The 19940-nt window shown below is 38.0% G+C and overlaps 1 protein-coding gene across 1 annotated transcript in view; it reads left to right on the forward strand.

The window, feature by feature from the left end:
• PDE4D (phosphodiesterase 4D) overlaps nt 1-19940 on the forward strand; it is a 1528950-nt gene that overhangs the window by 359902 nt on the left and 1149108 nt on the right. The gene's annotated exons all lie outside the window — the stretch shown is intronic.

A 19940-nucleotide genomic window follows, 5' to 3' on the forward strand; every position in this document is an offset into this window, starting at 1 on the left:
ACTTTGCTTCTCCATCCGGCTACCTTCTTTTTTTACCCTTCCCGTTACTGCTTCTGGTATTCGATGGTTTTTCCTTTTCCCTTCCCCCATTTTTGAACAATAGACTACTTTTTTTCATAGCTCATCTTGCACGTTAGTCTTCCATGAGATATGCCTGTAGGCATGCACAACTAGAGATGTTAAGTAGAGGCAGAAAGAAAAGAAAGACATCTGGCAATTAGATCTGACTTTATCCATTCTGGCTGTTATAACAAAATAGCATACACTCAGTAGCTTATGAACAATAGAAATTTATCTCCCAAAGTTATGGAGGCTGGGAAGTCCAAGATCAAGGTGCCAGAAGATTTGGTGTCTGGTGAGGGTGTGCTTTCTGGTTCATAGATGGCACCTTATAGCTGTGTCTACATGGTTAAAGGGGCGAAGGGTCTCTCTTGGACCTCTTTTATAGGGCCACTAATGACATCTCAAGTGCCCCATCTCAAAATATTATCACATTAGTGATTAGGTCTTAGAATATACATTTTGAAGGGACACAAACATTTAGAGCATTCCAAGGTCTTATTTGTCTTTCAGTGGTTAAGAGTTTCGTCAGGGAGGAGGAGTAGAATTATGTGAGCTTACTTCAGAGCAGAGTTTACTAATCTTCTATGTGTGTGTATGGAGTGGGTGTAAATCCTGAATCCTTTCAGTAAGAAGGGTACACCTATGAATGCCTTCTCAGTACACTTGGCCCTCTGTACCCATGGGTTCTGCATCCTGGGATTTAACTAACCATGGATCAAAAACTTAAGAAAAAAGTTTGCACTGGACATTTACGGATGTTTTTTTCTTGTCATTATTTCCTAAGCAATACATTATAACAATTACTTACATAACATTTACGTTATACTAGGCATTACAACAAATCTAGAGATGATTTAAAATATATGAGAGGATGTGAATGGGTTATAGGCAAACACTATGCCATTTCCTATCAGGGGCTTGAGCATCCATGGATTTTGGCGTCTGCCAGAGGTCCTGGAAGTAATCTCCCACGAATACTGTGGGACAACTGTATAATAGTTTTTTGTTGTTTTTAGTTTGTTTTTAGAGACAGGGTCTGCTATATCACCCAGGCTGTAGTGTAGTGGTGTGATTGTAGCTCAGTGCAGCCTTAAACTTGCAGTCTCAAGCGATCCTCCTGTCTCAGCCTCCCTAGTAGTTAGGACCACATGTGTGGGCCACCACCTGGATCATTTAAAAATTTGTTTTTGTGGAGATGGGGTCTCTACAAAAGAGATGTCACTTAGGTAGGTCTCAAACTCCTGGCCTCAAGTGATCCTCCTGCCTTGGCCTCCTAAAGTGCTGGGATTACAGGCGGGAGGTACCACACTCAGCCTATATAATGTTTATAAGCACAAAATAAAATTATAGAATTAAAAATGAAACCAGTTGTATTAAAACAAATTATACAAATATTAAAATAAAAATTTGGTATAGTTATATATGTGCATCTTTATTAATGTATTAAATCATAAGATCCAGCAGATCACATATCTAACATACTTAATTTTGAAGTGCTTGCAAGAAGTCTAATGAGATAAGAAGGTATCTATGATTTTTACTGGCAACAAAGTCACAAACTACAGTGGTTTGGTAACTATATTCATAATTGAAGAAAATGGTATTTTTCAGTTACAAGTTAGTAAAAATACAGATGTAAACTTGTCATACAAGTTTACCAATCTCCTGAATTCTTTGTGGACTCCAGGTTAAAAACTACTAAATGGTAGAGTATATAGTTACAAGGAGTCAGATTTAAGCTCATTTTAAGTATATGTATTATGTGTATGTAAAGCCTTAATAATTAAGATGTCCTAGAATGAAAGGATTTTCTCACAAAGTAGTGATCTACCTGTTAATGGAAACGTCCAGTTAGCATCTAGACAAATATTGAGGATGTTGTAGTATAACACTAATTAATATTAGCTAGTATCTACTGAGTGCTTGCTGTGTTTTATGCACTGGGTTAGGAGCAATTTTTGCATTGTGTCTTTTTTTTCATGATAGTTATGTCAGGTTATCTCTGAGTCATAGATAATACAATTTAGGTTTTGATATTTGTTAAAAGTTGACTATAGCCTGTAATCCCAGCTACTCAGGAGGCTGAGGCAGGAGAATCACTTGAACCCAGGAGGCAGAGGTTGGAATGAGCCAAGATCACACCACTGCACTCCAGTCTGGACAACAGAACGAGACCCTGTCTAAAAAAAATTAATAATAAATAAATAAAAAAGTTGACGGCAATAAGTGGCAGAGTATGAACTCTAACCCATATCTAGGTATCTCCAAAGCCTATAATTGGAGAATATTTTGATAATAATGTAGGAGAGAGATTGGTGAGAGAATTAGAGATCACCTTGTTCATCCTCTTTATTTGATAGATATGAGGACACTGAGAACTCAAATAAGTTAGGTGACTTACTCCAGGTTACACAGTTTATTGCAGAGCCAGAAATTGGACTTTGATGCCTTTTTATGTGGAAACATGAGCTTTTATTATTTAGCTCTTCATCTGGTGGAAGTGGAACACAACCTGAAGAGAGAGGCAATGGACTACACTATGGTTTGGAACAGAGTGTATAGTAATTTCCTATTTCATTTAGACAACAGGGATATGCCTGAAAGTGCCTTTACCCATGTCATGCATTTATTCACAATGAACACAAAATTTACTTGAGTAATTTTTTTTTTTCTCGACGTATAGTCTCGCTCTATTGCCCAGGCTGGAGTGCAGTGGTGCGATCTTGGCTCACTGCAACCTCTGCCTCCCGGGTTCAAGCGATTCTCCTGCCTCAGCCTCCCTACTTGAGTAATATTTTAAATGTAACCATAGTGAACTGTCCAATACCAAAATTTGTGCCTTTGATAATATTTATATTATGAATAAAAATATGCTCTTTTAACCATGTCCTCATCTATTTTACCAGAAAGTATCCTGTGTATTGTCAATACAAAGTATCTAATGCATGAATGACTGAGTATGATTGTCTGGTTTTCTTTAATCACTACTTACACCAAATAATTGGGTATTTACAATATACTGATTCTATTATTTTTTACTGAAATATAATTATAGTTAAATTTACCATTCGTTAACAATGAGGGAAGAAGTTGTCTAGATTAGTTCAAAAACTGACATGTAAATTCTTTCTGGAATACGGTAATACATAAATGAATATGCAATAAAAGTGTGAAAACAATTTTTAAATAAAAACAGTTAAATTAATTTCTAAAATATACAGGGATTACACTAACAAATTTTCCTGAGTATGAAATTTAGGAAGCATGCTTTTCTAAAATGAATGCTTTTTAACATTATTTATAAACAAATGTTGTTTCTAATATTTTATATAGCCTACATGCAATAGGTGCTCAATAAATACTCATTAACTTAGTTCAAGATGTTGACAGAACACATGGTTTTTGTTTTCCTTTACTTTTCCTAATACCCATTAAAATAGTAGAAAAACTAAATCTGTGTAATGCACAACAATAAAGAGAATGGGGAAAAGGCCATCAGTGGTAAGAGATTTTATCGAATTTCTGGAAGATGAAATATGAGTGAGTGGTGTTGATTACTGAAGCAAAACAAAGTCAATTATTGCAGAGAATATCTGTAGAGGGAGCTACACCCAAGAAGAAGCCCTAATAACATGGCAGAAGCTAACAAGGCTCCAGTTTCAGATAAGCCAATGCTGATGGACATTGAAATGAGAAACATAGATGTAATCAGCATTTTGATCAAGAGCATGTGCACTAGTTTTTGCTGCCCAATGAGCCACTTTAAATCATAATGGCTTAAAACAACCATTTATTTAGTTTACTATTCTGCCTAGTCAGCCATTTTGGCTGGGCTTATATGGGCATATTCCTGTGTCTTTGCTCAACCAATCAGTTGATCAGCTCTGCTTCTGCAGGTTGGTTGGGTGTCAGTTAGCAAGATAGGGGCCACTAGGCCTTGCAAATCTCATCAGACTAGTTTGGGATTGTCACTTAGTAGAGGAGCAGGATTATAAGAGAAATAATATAAACGCAAGATCTCTTAAAGTCTAGGTTTAGAATTGGCACACATTAACTTCATTCTTGCATTGCTTGACTAGGTTATAAGACCAGTCCAGATTCAAAGGATATCGCAACAGACTGTTATTTGTTGATGAGAAGAACTACAAAGTCACATTGCAAAAGGGTGGATACAGGGAAGGTATAAATCTTGAGCATTTGTGGGTCTAACACAATGTAGAGGGCCCAGCTTTATCCTTCTCTACTTATCACATCTGTTCTCAGCCCCATACTAGAATACATGGCATGAAGCCAGGTATTTACCATCACTTCAACAGAAGCGAAAACAAAGCAAAACAAAGTTTATTTAATGAAAACATTAAATGAAAGAAAATAGATAAAATATGTTTAGGAAAATCTCTTGGAAAGAGTATATTAATAGATTAGAGAGTGTGAATGAGGTTTTGGAAAACCTTGAGGGTGTAAATTGATGCTAGAAACATCCTTCTCTGAGTGGCCTACTAATTCTGACATAGGAATCAGAGAAAAGGAAATGTAATCTTAACTATTTCACTTTGCAGAAAATAATCTTTACATAGTCATAAAAATGAAAACCCTGTTTATAGTTTTTAACTTTAGAATTGCTCCATAGACAAGTCATATAAGTCTTAACTGTGTATCAGTGTAAATGTTTTCAAACTTAACAATATTAAAACACCAACCTGGGACCCATAGGCACAGACATATCTTTTACATCTTTGAAATTTAAAGCTCAATGTGATGGTCTGTGTCTTGACTCTCTTTAGCCAAACCACTGTGTCATCTTTTACGAATACTCTTTCCCCATGATAGTAGCCCCAAGACAAGTAAGCTGGTCTAGAGGCTCAGTGGATGTTCAGTGACAGTGCAAGTCATCACCCTTTACTTTTTGCAGATACCACAAAGCTGTTTTTAAGAGTCTCTTGCCATCCTGCCTATGACTTTGTGCAGTGGAATCAGTTGAGTTCATGGGAAAGCAAATAAAAGGATGGTCTCTGTTTATAGACATAGCCCGGTCTCAGAAATCTAATCTCTCTTATCACTCTCATCTACAAAGGCTGTCAAGGAAATGTGTCCTCTCCTGCCCATGGAGACAGATTGGGCATCTCACATGAAAAAATATGTCCTTTGAACTTGCCTGAGAAATTCCAGTAACTTTTTTCTCACCAGGATACTTTTCTACTGTAAGCTTGCCAATATTTGGTAATCTCTAGAATAGGAACCCATCTCAATCAGCAGTGCACACCATCCTGTTTTGTGCAGTCTAAGTTTAGAGCTGTCTAAGTCCATTTGAGCTGCTACAACAAAATGCCATAGACTAGGTAGTTATAAGTATCAGAAATTTATTTCTCACAGTTCTGGAAGCTGGGAAGGCCAAGGTCAAAGCACCAGCAAATTTGGTGTCTGATGAGGGCCCACTTTCTGGCTTATAGACGGTGCATTCTACCTGTGTCCTCACATGGTGGAAGGAGACAAGTCAGGTCTCTGCGGCCTCTTTTATAAGGGCACTAATTTCATTCATGAAGGTTCCTCCTTCATGATATAATCACCCCCCAGGCCCTACCTTCTAATATCATCACATTGGTGATTAGGTTTCAACAGATGAGTTTTGGGGGAATACATTCAGGCTGCAGCAAGGTCAAAAATAATATTGCATCATTTTGCTTTAGAGACCTTTCTGTTCTAGCTACATTTTGATTATCTATATGACACAATAAAAAAGAAAGTCAGGAAACCTAAGATCTTATACTTCAATAGAGTTTTTATAGGACAACATTGATTAATGGCTACAGTTAATACAAAAACTCTAACAGCAGCAATCAAATATTTCCATTCATCACACTTGAAACTTGGCCTCAGGTCTATGGTATTTTGAAATTTTTTATTGTTGTTTTGAGAGTGACATGAGTGCAGGCCCAGCTTCATGGATATACAAACTATACATTCACATGGGTTCCACACCTAGATGGGCTCTTATATCATGTAGCTGGTCCTACCTGGGAGAGAGCTAAAAATTAAGTTGCAGTCATCAAATTACTGATCAGATACTGAAATTAAACCTGAAAGATGTTGAGAACCCAGAGAAATTCTCAATCATGTTAATACTTTCATGCATTTGACATTTCTTTTTTCCTGCCTCTTCTCTCTACCTGTAGAACTTTTCAAGTTCCATTATTATACCATTGTTGGCCCTTTGTTTCCTCCTCCAAAGACTTAAAGAAGAAGTTATGATTAAGCATATGAAATATGCATACCAGGTTTTCTATAAAGATTCCTCAGCATCTCTGCCAAGCTGTCATATGAGCACTTGCATGTTGTTATATAAAAACACATATTTTAAATAAATTTTAGTGCTGTTCTAAGCAAAAAGCACATATTTTAAAAATCTGGAGTTTTCTGTTTCAATTTGAGAGAACTACATTTTGCTTAATTACTATTTAAATCACTGTAACACAATATTGATGACAAAATTTGAGTTTGCTTTTTAATAAACTGTCAATCAAAGAAATAACATAGAACTTTGTTTTTCTCCTCTGTTAAGGCATGGCTTAACTGTAATTTACTTGAAAACATTATACTGTTTGACGGGAAAACAGAACCACCTTGAATTATTCTAACCCATTCAGATTTAAGAAAATGCATCGTAGCAAATTAACTGCTATTTGGTTTTGATCATTCTGTCTGTATCATAGAAATATGGTTCACTAGTGAATCAATGAGAGATAAAAGGTGATCATGGTCTGTGAGATAAATGCTGCCCCTCTGAGTTGCTTCCAACGTAGCCAGCTTCAGTGTATCAGTTAGAGTAGTTAATACTAACTGTTGTAACAGATAAATACCCAAATCCCAGTTGCTTAAACAATTGAAGTTTATCTCTCATTCATGCTAAGTCAGTTGATGTTTCTGGTTCACCAGCTGCCTTCCACCTGGTCACCCAGACACCTGGGTTTCTCCCTATGCACCTGTGGCTTCATTTTCCTCTCAAACTTCAGACTTCTCTCCCATCAGTATGTGAATAGGGAACCCAGAGATGTTTCCTATGAGCAGGCCCAGAAGTGGCTTATGTTGCTTCCATTTACCTTACATCTACATGTCTATACAAAAGAAATGTGGTCTAGCTATGGGCCCAGAGAAGAAGGAATGAATTTCATTGACTCTCTGCCACTCGCTGCTTAAGGTCAGATGATACTGCACTCTATCCAAATCAATTTCTTTTTGTAATCCTTAAAACAAATGTGTTGCATCCATATTATATTTATAACATATGTCTGTTTCTTTTGGACAGTATTATTCTGTAGACTTCTTGACTGATATATCCCAAGATCATCTTTACTGACTTAGGGTTACAGTTTTGGATAAGTTATCCCAATCTCAGGAGTTTAATATGCCTTATTCCAGATCTTTTCCAACTTCTAGGTAAGAAGTAAACTCATTCCCAATCTTACTACTTGGATATAGTCTCTCCCTGCTACCATGTCCTCACAGGACCTCTTCCTTGGTTCAGTATTGCAACTATCTCCCAGTTTTCCTCTTTCATCTCTGGCTTCTCCTTCTTTATCTCCCTTTTAAATTCTATTTGACCATTAAGTGTTGGCAATGCCTCAGGCGTGGTCCTCCTTTTTATTGCCTTACACTATACTTCCCATGCCTCTGATTTCAATGATCACTTATATACTAAGGACTCACCAATTTGTATATTCAGCCCATATTTGTCCTCTGGAACTCAGACCTGTATATCCTACCGCTTTTTCAATATCTTCCATTGAGTGTTTCAGAGGCATTTTAGATCCAAAATATCCAAAACTGAAATTCTGTTTTCCCCTCACAGCCTGCTTACTGTGACCTGATTTTTCTCTTGTGGCCCTTAAAACTATGAGTATCAACAGTCATCCAATTCTTCACCTTCATCTTCCTCCCTCAGTTGCTGTAAGTACCCTATCACTAAGGCCTGTCGATTTCACCTTCCAGTTATGCGCTGCATCTATCCCTCTCTCTTCATCTTTCCCGGGGCCGGCCTGTCTGTGCTGGCATTACCTGTTTCCTGAACCACAGTGATAGCTGCCTTGATCCATTTCCTGGCATCTGCTCTTGCCCCTCATCCAATCTGTTCTCCATATTGCAGTCAGTCACCTGTTTGAAACACAAGTCCAACCTTATCACTCACCACACACCCTTGCCTTAAAACCAGTTAGCGGTTTCCCATTGTTCTTAAGACTATTAACGTCATTTTTGTGTGATTGTCCAGGGGCTCAATAATCTGAATCACACCTTGTCTCCAGCCTCCTTTCTGCCTTATCCTGAAGTATCCCCTGCCTGTTTCACTCCCTGAGCTTCTTGTACACCGACTTTCCACCCAGTGCCTCAGGGCACTTTCTCATGCTGTTCTCTCTGCCAGGAACACATGCTTCTGCTTTTCTCTCCCCTTTACCTAGTGAATCCCTCCTCATCCTTCCCATCTTTGTAAATTCACTTCACTTTAGAAGACTTCTCTGGACTGTTATATTGTCAGAACGATCTTCTATATATGCTGTAGAAGTACTACATACACTGCATACTTCTTTCACTGTACTTATCAGATATGAGTAAATGTATAATTTAATGTAAATGGGATTAAATTGTTAGTCTCTTTTATTCACTGAATAATGTCTATTTGCTCATCACTGCATCAGTAGTACCTAGAACAATGTCTCACACACAATCGTATCCAATAAGCATCTTTGTTCTCGGCAGCTCCTCGTTTTTTAATCTTAAGCCCTACCCTACCACCTAGCACAGAGAGAGTCTAAATAAGTATTTATTTAGTTGAAGTGGCTGTTAATGGCTAGTGTTTAAATATATTCATTTGAAAGACATATTTCACAAAATTGCCTTGTTGGCCAGCCCAGTTTGACTCCTAATAAAAAATGCAAGTGTGCCATTTTGTTTCAGACAGACACATGAGGTTGCTATTTAGAAGGAGGGTTTTTATTGATATATTAAGACTGCCTTGAACATAGCAAGTTAATTTATTCCCATTTCATTTTTTAGCCATCTGTTTGTTTCTAAAGGAACAAAGATTTGGTAGAAGTGGTAATAAATACTCAGATAAAAAATCTATGTAATAAAATTTCTATGTAATCTTCAGCACTTACTATGAAAAAAAATAAGTAGAGTATGGCAGAATAAAAGTAAAATATTTTCTGCTTGATATTTAGAGTGTTGTTTTGGCATCTGTGACTTGTGCTAATGACCTCGGGTTTAAGTTTGGTTTTTATTGTCTGAAGATAGCTGGATTTGGGAGAGTAAGTCAACAACCTTTTTTTTTTTTTTTTAGCAAAACTCTAAATGTCTGGATGATCTGATAGATGCAATTCACTATTCGAGTCAAATGTTGAATATGTGTTACAATTTAGGCTGTTCTTGAAGCTTTATTAAATTGAGCACCAAATCTTCTGAAGCTAATGGAGGTAAAATCATAGTCAAACGCCCTTTTAACTCAAAAGAACCATGCCCCCAACTATTTCTCTTTCTCAAACTATTGCTTCTCTCAGGCTAGTATATTTGGGATATTAAAGGGCTCTTTTAACTCAAAATAGCAAAACCATAGCCCTCATCTTCTTATTTAGGAAGACGGTCTTTGACATTTAATTCTGAGCACTTACCTTTTCCGTAAATGAAATTCTGTTTCTCATTTGGATATTGGCAGAGAGCCAAGATAAGGTGAGCATTGAGCAGGATAAACTAGAGGATTCCTTAATTCAGCAAATATATTTTGATTCCAATTGTGTACCAGAAATTCTTCTAGGTACTGGGAATTTATCAGTGAACAAATAACATTTCTATCCTCACAGAGCTTACATTCTGAAAGATAGGTAATAAATAATTATCTATCTATCTAATTGAATCACTCTTCTCTCTCTCTCTCTCTGTCTTTCTCTCTTTGTCTCCCCCCTTGGGTCTTTCAAAGACATTTCTGCAGGAGTACAGCTATGAGCTGTTTAGCAGTCAGTACACCCTCTGGAAGATGGGTGTACCTGCCCAATAAAGGGGATCTGAGAAGACCGTCAGTAGCATCTACTATAGAAGATAAATGCAGTATTCCAGGCAGGAGATTATGATGGCTTGGACTAGGGTGGTAGCTATGTTTACGGTGAGAAAGATAAGATCTGGATATATTTCTAAGGTAGATTTCACAAGTTTGCTGCTTGATTGAGATCAGTTGCAAGGAAAAGGAAAGTCAAAAATGACTATATAAATTCTGGTCTGAGAAACTGTGCAAATAGAGTTACTGTTTACTGAAATGGAAAGGGAGAGATCAAGATTTTCATGTTAAATTTGGTACATTCATTCAGATATATCAGTGGAAAGATAGGCAGTTGGTTATGGTAGTCTTGAGTTCAGGTTGGGTTTACAAATCTAATTTGGGTATTGATGATTTTAAAACTGAGGAGTTACCATAGATAAATAGGAAAAGCCAATCTAATGTTTTGAAGTTGGAAATTCAAAAGGAAATGGAGCTTTTGAGAAGGAGCAGCTGGTGAGGCAGAAATACAACCTAGAGTGAGGAAAGGCTTGGAAGTCAATGAAGATAGTGTTTTACAAAGGAATGCATGATTAATTGTGAATGCTGCTGATTACTTAAGTGAGAACTGAGAATTGACAAATGAATTTAGCACTGAGAAGACCTTGGATGATCTTGAGAAGAGCTGTTTCAGTGGAGTACTATAAACAAAAACATAGGAGTACATTCAAGAAGAAATGGTGGGAGGGCAAGAACTGAATATCATGAGTTTGGAAAACTCTTTTGAGGAGTTTTACTTTAAAGAATTTAGGCAGAGAAATAAGATATATAGTAGTTAAGACTTAAATTGGACATAATATGGCAGGTTGCTATGTAAATGGGAAGAATCCAGAGAAGAGGAGGAAATTAGTGATGCAACAGAGACAGTAATAACTGGAGTGATATACTTGAAGAGGAGAAAAGAGATGAGATCAGGCACATAAATGGAGGATTTGATAAATGTGATGGGGGCTGCAGAGAAAAATTGTTTTCTGATTTGCTATTATTTTTTTCAAAGAAATAGGCTATCAACTGAGTGTGAGGATAGAGCAGAAGCTGTTAAAAATTTAAGGAGAGTTGTGAAATAATCATCTGTAAGCAGGAGTGTGAATGAACTAGGAAGATGTAGTAATATTTCTGGGCAGCCCTGAGAGCTGAAATATTGTAAGAAATAATCTGAGGAAGTTCTGAGTACTTAGACAGTTGAGGTTAGGGGGAGCATTTTATTAAAACAATCACAAAGAACATGGGAAAAACAGATACCAACTTGGCAATTGTCATAGTATTAAATAAAACTAATTTTGGAAAATTAAACTAAAAAGATGTTATATGCATTATGATGTTTCAAAATAGACTAGGGCCAATCAGACCCAATAGTTTCTTTATATAAGACCCCATAGTTTAATTATATAATTAAGTGTTATGTTCGAATTTTGATAAATGATAAATATATTGTACCACCATGGGAATTTGAAAATGCGACCATTTGTACTGGGATATTATCATATAATATTTTAATTTTACCTCTTAATTATCAAAGTGAAAGATTTCCATGCAGTATTATTTGGTTGTGGGGTAATTGTTTAATTTATTTGGAATTTTATAGTGCTTTTGCTTAGCCACATTTTATTTTGTGGTCAAATTCAAATGCTGATCTAATGGCTTCAGAGTAAAATGAGAAAGGTCAAATGGGACTGGAAATTAGGGTTTTCTTCCTGTCATTAGGTACATTTATTTATAAAATAACTGGAAAATTCCTCATGTATTTAACATCTGTTCCTTCTTTCTCTGGTCACTGCATATCAAGAAGACTTTGACATTGAGGTTTGATACGGTTTGGCTCTGTGTCCCCACCCAAATCTCATCTTGAATTGTACTCCCATAATTCCCAAATGTTGTGGGAGGGACTCGGTGGGAGATAATTTGAATCATGGGGTAAACTTTCCCCTATACTGTTCTCATGGTAGTGAATAAGTGTCACAAGATCCGATGGTTTTATCAGGGGTTTCTGCTTTTGCATCTTCCTCATTTTCTCTTGCCACTGACGTGTAAGAAGTACCTTTTGCCTCCTGCCATGATTGTGAGGCCTCCCCAGCCATGTGGAAGTGTAAGTCCAATTAAACCACTTTTTCTTCCCAGTCTCGGGTATGTCTTTATAAGCAATGTGAAAATGGACTAATACAGTAAATTGGTACCAATAGAGTGGAGTGTTGATGAAAAGATACCTGAAATGTGGAAGCGACTTTGGAATTGCCCAACAGGCAGAGGTTGAAACAGTTTGGAGAGCTCAGAAGAAGACAGAATAATGTGGGAAAGTATGGAGCTTCCTAGAGACTTGTTAAATGGCTTTGACCCAAAGCCTGCTAGCAATATGGACAATAAGATCCAAGCTGAGGTGGTCTCAGATGGAGATAAGGAACTTGTTGGGAACTGTAGCAAAGGTGATTCTTATTATGTTTTAGCAAAGAGACTCACAGCATTTTGCCATGCCCTAGAAATTTGTGGAACTTTGAACTTGAGAGATGATTTAGGGTATCTGGTGGAAGAAATTTCTAAGCAGCAAAGTATTCAAGAGGTGACTTGAGTGCTGTTAAAGGTACTCAGTTGTATAAGAGAAGCAGAGCAGAAAAGTTTAAAAAATTTTGTAGCCTGACAATGTGATAGAAAAGAAAAACCTATTTTCTGAGGAGAAATTGAAGCTGGCTGCAGAAATTTGCATAAGTAACGAGAGGCCGAATGTTAAGCCTTCAAGACGATGAGGAAAATATCTCCAGAGTATCTCAGAGGTCTTCACAGCAGCCCCTCCCATCACAGGCCTGGAAGCCTAGGAGAAAATGGTTTTGTGGGCCAGGCCCAGGGTCCCCGTGCTGTGTGCAGTCTAGTGACCAGGTGCCCTGCGTCCCAGCCACTCCAGCTGTGACTAAAAGGGGCCAAAGTACAGCTCGTGCTATGGCTTCAGAGGGCAGCAGCCCTAAGCCTTGGCATCTTCCATGTGGTGTTCAGCCTGCAGATGCACAGAAGTCAAGAATTGAAGTTCGGGAACCTCCGCCTATATTTCAGAAGATGTATGGAAATGCCTGGATGCCCAGGCAGAAGTTTGCTGCAGGGGCAGGGCCCTCATGGAAAACCTCTGCTAGGGAAGTGTGGAAGGGAAATGTGGGGTTGGAGCCTCCACACAGAGTCCCCACTGGGGCACTGCCTAGTGGAGCTATGAGAAGAGGGCCACAGCCTTCAGACCCCAGAATGGTAGATCCAATGACAGCTTGCAGCATGTGCCTGGAAAAGCCACAGATACTCAACGCCAGCCCGTGAAAGCAGCCAGTGGGAGGCTGCACCCTGCAAAACCAAAGCAGCAGAGGTGCCCAAGACCATGGGAGCCCACCTCTTGCATCATTGTGACCTGGATGTGAGACATGGAGTCAAAGGAGATCATTTTGGGGCTCTAAAATTTGACTGCCCTGCTGGATATTGAGCTTGCCTGGGCCCTGTAACCACTTCGTTTTGGCCAATTTCTCCCATTTGGAATGGCTGCATTTACCCACTACCTGTACCTGCATTGTCTCTAGGAAGTAACTAGCTTGCTTTTGATTTTACGGGCTAATAGGTGGAAGGAACTTGCCTTGTCTCAGATGAGACTTTGGACTGTTGACTTTTGGGTTAATGCTGAAATGAGTTAAGACTTTCAGGGACTATTGGGAAGGCATGATTGGTTTTGAAATGTGAGGACGTGAGATTTGGAGGGCCCAGGGGGGAATTATATGGTTTAGCTCCGTGTCCCCACCCAAATCTCATCTTGAATTGTACTCCCATAATTCCTACATGTTGTGGGAGGGATTTGGTGGGAGATAATTAGAATCATGGGGCAGTTTCCTCCACACTGTTCTCGTGGTCGTGAATAAGTCTCACAAGATCTGATGGTTTTATCAGGGGTTTCCACTTTTGTATCTTCCTCATTTTCTCTTGCCACCAACTTGTAAGAAGTGCCTTTTGCCTCCTGCCATGATTGTGAGGCCTCCCCAGACACATGGAAGTGTAAGTCCAATTAAACCTCTTTTTCTTCCCAGTCTCGGGTATGTCTTTATCGCAACATGAAAACAGACTAATACAAGGTTATTCTATGAGTTAGAAATAATTCCTCTAAAAGTAACACTTGCTGAGAATTTCCCTACCTTTTCTGGGCTTTTAAAAATGCATCTTATTCCTCATCCCCTAAAGTGGGTGTGTTAGTCAGGGTTCTCTAGAGGGACAAAACTAATAGGAGATATATAGATATATATATATATATATATCTATATATCTCCTATATATCCTATATATATATAGTATTAACTCACATGATCACATGGTCCCACAATAGGCCTTCTGCAAGCTGAGGAACAAGGAGAGCCATTCCGAGTCCCAAAACTGAACTTGGAGTCCAATTTTCAAGGGCAGGAAGCATCCAGCATGGGAGAAAGATGTAGAGTGGGAGTCTAGGCCAGTCTCATGTTTTCATATTCTTCTGCCTGCTTTATATTCTAGCTGCGCTGGTAGCTGATTAGATAGTGCCCACTCAGATTAAGGATGGGTCTGCCTTTCCCAGCCCACTGACTCAAATGTTAATCTCCTTTGGCAACACCCTCACAGACACACCCAGGATCAATACTTTGCGTCCTTCAATCTAATCAAGTTGACACTCAGTGTTAACTATCGCAGTGGGTAAAAGCCATTACTAGGCAACCCAACCATTGCTGCAGGTTGATGCAGCAATGAGTAGGAAGATGTGGTGGGAAGATGTGGGAGTATAAACTTCGCCAGGCAGTAATATAGGCATATAATACATGGGCAGGGCTGCAATACTCTCTTAGGAACTGGACAGCTTTATGGGCCAAACCAAACCTCAAAACCCAGCTGCCCACCTGACACAAGACTGTCCATGGGAGTGAAGTTCTGCAGGGTTCTTTCCCATCATTATCCCAGGGGAAGAGTTACTCTAGAGAATGCCCACTTAAAAGGTATGTGAGTCTGACTCTGCAGATCACCCACTGTCTACACAGCTCTTGTTTCTGAAGAGCTGTCCTTGTATTGTCAATACCTTGGTGCAACATATGTGGCTTCCTGCCCTTCTGCCAAGTGGACCTCCTCACTTTGAACACATGGTAAGCATCCTCCATAGGTACACAAAGTTTGTAGCAACTAACTCCTATCTGGAGTTACTCAGACCCACTACCTCTCCTGTTAGTGCATCTATGCTCTTCACAAAGTTCAGTAAGCTCTGCTTCACTTGTCTTGAAAACATGAATTTGTTCTAATGCAATGGACATGTTGGAGAAGAATTTGATGAACAGCTAAAAAAAGCAATAGTATAAATAATTTTCATGGCTCTACATGTAACCTCTGGAATGCATAACAATGCTTTTTTCCATAAGAAGATGTTTTTCTGTGCTTGTAGATTATTCTCTTAGACCTGTAAAGAATGCTTGGAAATAATTGATGAAATGCCAAGTCCACTAAGGTTCTGTTTTTAGCTTCTATCCTGAAGTTTCTCATATTCTTTACCTTTACATCTCTCAGTGTGAGCTCATATGAATCTGTGGCTTCAGGTCCCATGTATATACTGATGACACCCAAATCTCTTCTTGAATGACCAAAGACCAAACTTTCTGAGTCACAGATTTTTATTTACATCTGAATGTACCCCTAGTATTTTAAATTTCTTAAATATAAAAGTTTAATATTTCTCATACCCATTTACGTATATGCATGTGTGAGTGTGAGTGTGTGTACCACATATACTTACTATGTGTGTCAGGCACTGTCCTATATGTTTCATATCTATTAACTCATTAATTTCCCAAACAGCCTTATGAGGTAAGTCTTCTCATTATGTCCTTATAATAAATGAAGAAACTGAAGCCAAGGGATTAAGTAACTTATCCAAGGTCAATGAAGGAGCTGAGATTTAAATCCAGAAAATCTAATTCCAGAGGACAACCATTTTCCAAACATCATGCAATCCAACAAGGTGAAAGCCTGTAAGCATTATTTCAATTCTTTATTTGAATCTCTGCTTCAGCAAGCACATTCACTGGAGGAAAGATATCCAGCCTTTGGTTACAGAGAAGGCATGCTCTCAGGAGGCTCATATTCGGTTTGCAGTTACTTGCTCATTGATTTTTGTGAGTTCCTGAAACTTACAGAACTTTCTTAGGTGTTCAGTCAAATTGTAAACTATTATATGAATAGTGTCCATCATAATTTTCATATGAACGTTAACCAAGGCCTCTCAATCACAGATGGAACATGTGAGCATAAGGTTAATATCATCAAGTAACTGGTGATAAGGCTAAAATGATGGATGAAAGTCAGATTGTGGAATACCTTAAAGGACAGACCAACAAGGTTTAAGGACTTTATCATGCTGTTGGTAGTAATAATTGTTTGTACCAGGAGTTTGCCATGAGCTTCAGACCATGTTTCAGGAAGAATCAGTTGGGCCTGTGTGTGCACTTCCTGGATAGTAGAGCATGCACAGACCTTGAGTGCACTCACTTGAGGGGTCTTACAGTCTGGTGCTATGGTTCTCCAACGTTAGTGTGTATCAGAATCTCTTGGGGAAACATGTTATAATATCCTGGGAGGGCTTCATACCAGGACTCCGTCTTCAGAGATTTTGTTTCAGTGGAAATGGATTTAAAAGGCAGTGAGCTGCATTTTCATAAACACCACTCTTGAAGATGATAATGCAGGTTGTTTGAGAAACACTGATCTAGTGGCTGTGGAATTGATGTAAGTGTCAGGCAAAAATGGTCCAAAGTAGGATAGTTGGAAAGTAAGAGGTGGAATTTCAATTCTGAATGGCCATTTGAGCCCACATGTTTTATTTATTTATTTATTGCAGATTCTCAGGAAACACACACACACACACATACACACACACAATCTACATCCATCCTGAAAAACAGGAAAGGTTTCCATGCAGAGGTCAAAAACTGTGACGTATATCTGCCATATATAGTGCCTGGAGGACCAAGCTGAGGAAAGAAACCATCAGCTTAAAAACCCAGGCACAAATGGAAAAGCATTCAAGAAAAGCGAGTGCATGGGATTCCTGAGAAAAACTTCATCAAACCCTCAAGTGTGAAGTAGAGTAACTGGAACAAAAGCGGAAGCATGACAGTCAGCATAAGTAAACCTCAACTTAAACAGTCTCAAGGAGCCAGAGGTCACCAGATAAGCCACCTAGGGAAATAGGTTGACTGAGTCTCTTGCAGTGATCAGTTCAGGATAGGACTGCTTAAAGTAAGAAACTATGAGTTAATGACAGAAACTTGTTTGGGTAATGCTCACTTTTAGAAAATAGAGAAAAGACAGTCAACAGAGCTGATAGGAAACTTGAAATCTATGCAGTGGCCTAGAAACAACAACGACAAAAGGAGTGATTTTTAGGAGAATGTGGTTAAATTGCCACAAGATATACAAGTGTCAAACAACATGAAGATAAAGAATAGATCAATTGTTTGGCAAGTTGGTGCTCATGTCATCTTTGTGAGAGATTTCAGCAGAGTGGTGTGAACAGAAGTCAGATTGAGGAGTTGGAAGAAATGATTAAGGGATGAAGAAATGAAGTCATCAAAGGCTCAACAGTCTCTCTGTGGGGGGGGTGTGTGTGTGTATGTGTGTGTCTGTGTGTGTTTGTGTTTAGTGGCAAAAAGGAAAGAGGATTGGTAGCTGCAGGGGTAATCAGAGTAGAATATTTTTATGAGCCAGAGGTCTTCTCTTCATGTATGGTGAGAAAAGGAAAGGAACCAGAAAGAATAGTAACTATTCAAGATGGCGAGGAGTAAGGTGATGATTGATGATGGATCATGTGTTGTGGGATCAGGGTCTCTGTAGAGTTAATATAAATCAAATTTCAGGGCCATGAAGTAAGACAGTACATTCATATTTTATTGTAGTTAATTAATTCTCTTAAAAAGGGAATATAAAGAGAAGGTAATAGTTCCATATTTATAGATTGTAGTCTAATATGGGCTGATTTATAAAATGTTGGCATTATGTTTTTGAGGTGGTAGGATAAAGAAAAGAAAGTGAAAACTTTAAGTGTAGGGTTGAGTTTATCAGGAATGTGTTTGGTATAGACTTGTGAGTGGTAATCTGGAATATATCTAGTATCTAAAGATACTAAAGAAAAACAAAGGGCCAGTAGGCCTTATAGAAGAAAATGGATTTATAGCTCTTAAGGGATAAAAGTGAAAAAATGACAGATCAATATGGCTGTTCTTACAAGAACCATTCCTTTGTTTGGGAAAAGTGTTAGTTACTCTTAAATAATTTAATGCCAAAACAAAATACAACATTAACTGAAAAGGAGAATATAAAGTTATATCAACACTATAATTATAATTATTTAAAATTACTTACATATGTGGATAAGAGTTGGAAGGAAATATGGTTGTTTTTTTAGAAATATACAATTTTGGGTAATGTCAAATTATTTTTCTTCTTCATAATAATTTTTGCAGAAAAAATCTAAGTATAGCTAACATTAGCTTATGAAAGTAAGGTGTTTTATTCAGCTCTCATAATCTCAGATCTTTTGAATGGGTTGTTGCAAAGGGATTAACAAAAATGTTGCTTGCTTTATACCGTTCTGCATAGGTAGCTATACTTATTAACATGATAGATGCAAACTGGTGTTCAGTTGATTATAATATATTAAGTTATTTTTGCATTCCAGATGTCATTTCCTATGGGCAATGAGTTTGCAATTTCCCAAATGTAAGAATTTAATTTTTTCCTGCTCTCATTTCTGATGTCTTTAAGATCTTTGATTTTTGTTTCTATTTAGCAGAACCAACCAAATTTTCCCATAAAGAAATATCTCATTAACCCAATTATTTTCCCATAAATAATTAACCTAATTATAGACTATCAGTTTCTGCATTATGAGGTATTTATAAAGCTGACAGAATTAAGAATGTACATTTTCTCCTCTGCTCTTTATCTGGGACAACACGTTGGTCAAATTTCTGTTATGAGTGGCTTTAGAATGGGAGACTTCCAAAGGATTATATTGTACTGGTGGCACTATATGGCAATGGGGGGTGTCAGTAGGCATAAGGGGGTTACCCTTATTAACATCTTTGGAAGCTCAGAATTAAATGTATGTAATTTTCATATGCTGTTGCTCCTCCTATAGAACTCTGGGTCTCAACCTTTTGTCTGTGGGCAAAAGTTCACATGCACAACACCATCTAGGTTGGTCTGTGTTGCACATGGCTGCTGAAGATGTAAGAGAGACTGTGGATTCTGTGCTGTTTCTCAGGCCCTCACTATAATCCATCGTTTGCCCTCCCATAGACTTGAATTATGACAACCAGGCTGGGACTCATGCTATGTAGAAGACCTTTCTGGAGATGAGTTAAAGATACGTACACCAAGCATTGTGGCAGGAGCCATTCTTTAATAGTTTCATGTCTTATCTGTAAATAATGTTGTTTACTACAAAGCATAACCTCCAACTTAAATCTTCTATACTAAATTGTGAGCAAAGAATTGAGCACACAACAGCAAGATCTAGGTTACTCCTTTCCCCTCCATTCACGTAAAATCTTATGTGAATGAGTATGTGATTCAGTTACTGAATCAGTAAACTGGTCAATAATTCACTTATTTCACCTAAGAAGAAACATATTCTTTTTTAAAAGCACTGAATATTATATTGATGTTGGTATTATAATACAATGGAATTGTGTCTATCTAGTACCCCTATTTCTAGATCTCAAGTGACTAAACAGCCTGAATCTGGAAATACAGAGAAAAAATACACAAAGAGTCG

The sequence above is a fragment of the Pan paniscus genome, chromosome 4 (genome assembly GCF_029289425.2).
Source record: "Pan paniscus chromosome 4, NHGRI_mPanPan1-v2.0_pri, whole genome shotgun sequence".
Classification (NCBI taxonomy): Eukaryota; Metazoa; Chordata; class Mammalia; order Primates; family Hominidae; genus Pan; species Pan paniscus.